Raw genomic sequence first — 2,310 nt, 5'->3', positions numbered from 1 at the left:
TTCCTGGCTTGGGCATTTAATCTCCCTTCCAGGGGCGCTCTTGCTCTAGCCTGGCCAGCTGAGTGTGCTCCACGGGCTGGTGGAGCTCTCAAACAGTTCCCAGTTTTAGTGGGTCCTGTGGTCTGGGTGTTGGGGTAGGGCGTCTAGGTCAGGGTCTGGGGATTCCCTCCAGCTCTGGTCTCCCTTGAGGGATACACTTCCCCTGTGGGGTACTCACCCTGGAGCTGGTTGTTTCTGTGTGGTGTAGGTTATCAGTTGTTGTTGCAATCCGAGTTCAGTTGGGGTGGTTGCGGGCTGGGTTGGGCGGTGGTGGCTCTGTGTGATTCTTTTCTGTCTCTGCCTCTGTCGAAGCTGTTGGGTCAAAAGTGTCCACGCTCAGGCAGCTTCTTCGCGTTGCCTCTGGGGCCCGGCAGCCCCGCTGGGTCGTTGAGATCGCGATCGGTCTAATTGCTTATTATGACACTTCAACTAATATGAATCTGTAGGAAGGATCAATTTTTAAAAAAATATGGAACACTTCACAAATTTGCGTGTCATCCTTGTACAGGGGCCATGCTAATCTTCGCTGTATCATTCCAATTTTATTTGCTGTCGAATATATATGATGTCAAAGCAAGCACCATTTTTTTTTACTTTGTAAGCGTCTAATATAACTGGATTTAGAAGCTCCTGCTTGTAATTCTAGCTATTCTAGAGGCAGAGATTGAGAGGATCTCAACTAAAGGCCATTTCCCCAAGAGACTATCTTAACAACCCAGAGAATGTGCACTGTGCCTGTCGGCTATAAATAAGCAAAGTAATGGAAGGGTGGGTGGTGGTGTATCCTAAATCATTAACATTATTGTTTATAGCAACATTTAAGCTGGAAAAGCAAGCACAGGAAGAAACAACCTAAGAAAAAGGTAATTGAGAGGAAAAAAGTTTTCTCCTTTGCTGCCTTTTCTTTAAAACTCTTTTAGAGTAGGCCTATAGCTCAGTGGTGAAGCCCTTGACCAGCTCACATGAAATCTTTGGTTTAATTTCCAGCACTGCAAAAACAAGGAAAAAAATAAAAGCAACAACAATGGAATGTTTCCAATTGATACCCAACTTTCTCAGCAGTATATACTCACCCTTTCTCTGACCTTGAGAGGACTTTGTTAGATATGAACAAGGGATGAACAGGAAAGAATTCCAGATAAACTACAGTTTCAAAAGTAGAATTTTAGTCATTTGTTTTCTTTTCTGTTTTACCATGCCAGATTGAAGGAAAAAAGACAACCAGTAAAGCAAATACCTCAAACAGAGTTATAAACGAACTCTCCACCATTCAAATGATTCATTCAACTGAAAGACATTACCAGTGACGCTTTTGTGGGTTTTATTTTTATTCTTTTGCTTTGGTTGAAAAAAAACTAATAGAGTTAACTATCCCAAGGCAGAAAACTATTATTAAAAAAAACTGAGTACTTCACCAGTTATTGATTTCTTTGGATCTTATTAGGTCTTTTAAGATTTGAATTTAATAAGACAATGTAATTTCTTTTATAGGATTCTTAGATTTTCTCAATCCTTATTACTCAGTGTTTCACTATTCAAAATGAGAACATACTAATAAGATCACTTAGGTACTCCTGACCCAAGTCATAAAATCCCTTCATATCTATGTGGTCACATTCTCTCAGCCAGCTGCTGTGTCTTGATTGAACCAATTTTATTTCTTTGTATGTCATATTGAAGTAAAGTGGCTAAGCCTAAAGAATTTCTTGCAACCATCCTGGTGCCTAGGCAGGAGCAGGGAGCTGTCCACCCAGACCCAAGGATTGGAGGTGAGGAAAGCCAGCCTTTAAAGTACAGATGCCTGGCTCAATGGGGTGAGCTAGGAGGGCTCTGCTTTAGAGAAATGCAGCCTTTGGAAAGCTGAATGCTCTGATTCTGCATTGATTAGTTCCCTAAATGGCTTGAATCACCAGCCTCTGAGTAGCCTCTAAGCATACCCTATATGAAAGGTTAAGGCTTATCTTCCCTAGATGGGAAAGTTGTGCTGGTACCTAAGTATGTCCATTTAAGGTCTGGCATCTTGTCTTCATGGTAGGGGGAGGGTGATTACCACCACCCCCCACACACACACCAGGTGATAGGATCCCTGGAGACAGGGGCAGGCACTTGGTTGATAGATTGCTGAACCTGTCAGTAGGTATCAGGGACTGGGAGTGTCCTGTGACCCTCCTCCCCTGCCAGACCCTATTTAGGCATGGAATAGTATAGGTGTGGGCAGCCATGCCATGTGTCCCCGTGATCCTGTCCTCCTGTCTCCTGGCTCATCTCCAG

General features: G+C 43.3%; 1 non-coding gene across 1 annotated transcript; it reads right to left on the bottom strand.

The window, feature by feature from the left end:
• Positions 1 to 502: 502 nt before the first annotated feature.
• Positions 503 to 606, bottom strand: LOC138836648 (U6 spliceosomal RNA). The gene has a single exon (XR_011374969.1). It is a non-coding gene; the product is annotated as a U6 spliceosomal RNA (small nuclear RNA).
• Positions 607 to 2,310: the final 1,704 nt, after the last annotated feature.

Source organism: Dipodomys merriami, unplaced genomic scaffold (assembly GCF_024711535.1).
Source record: "Dipodomys merriami isolate MVZ:Mamm:240054 unplaced genomic scaffold, mDipMer1.0.p SCAF_25, whole genome shotgun sequence".
NCBI classification, from domain to species: domain Eukaryota; kingdom Metazoa; phylum Chordata; class Mammalia; order Rodentia; family Heteromyidae; genus Dipodomys; species Dipodomys merriami.
This window is presented reverse-complemented; position numbering and strand designations above follow the sequence as displayed.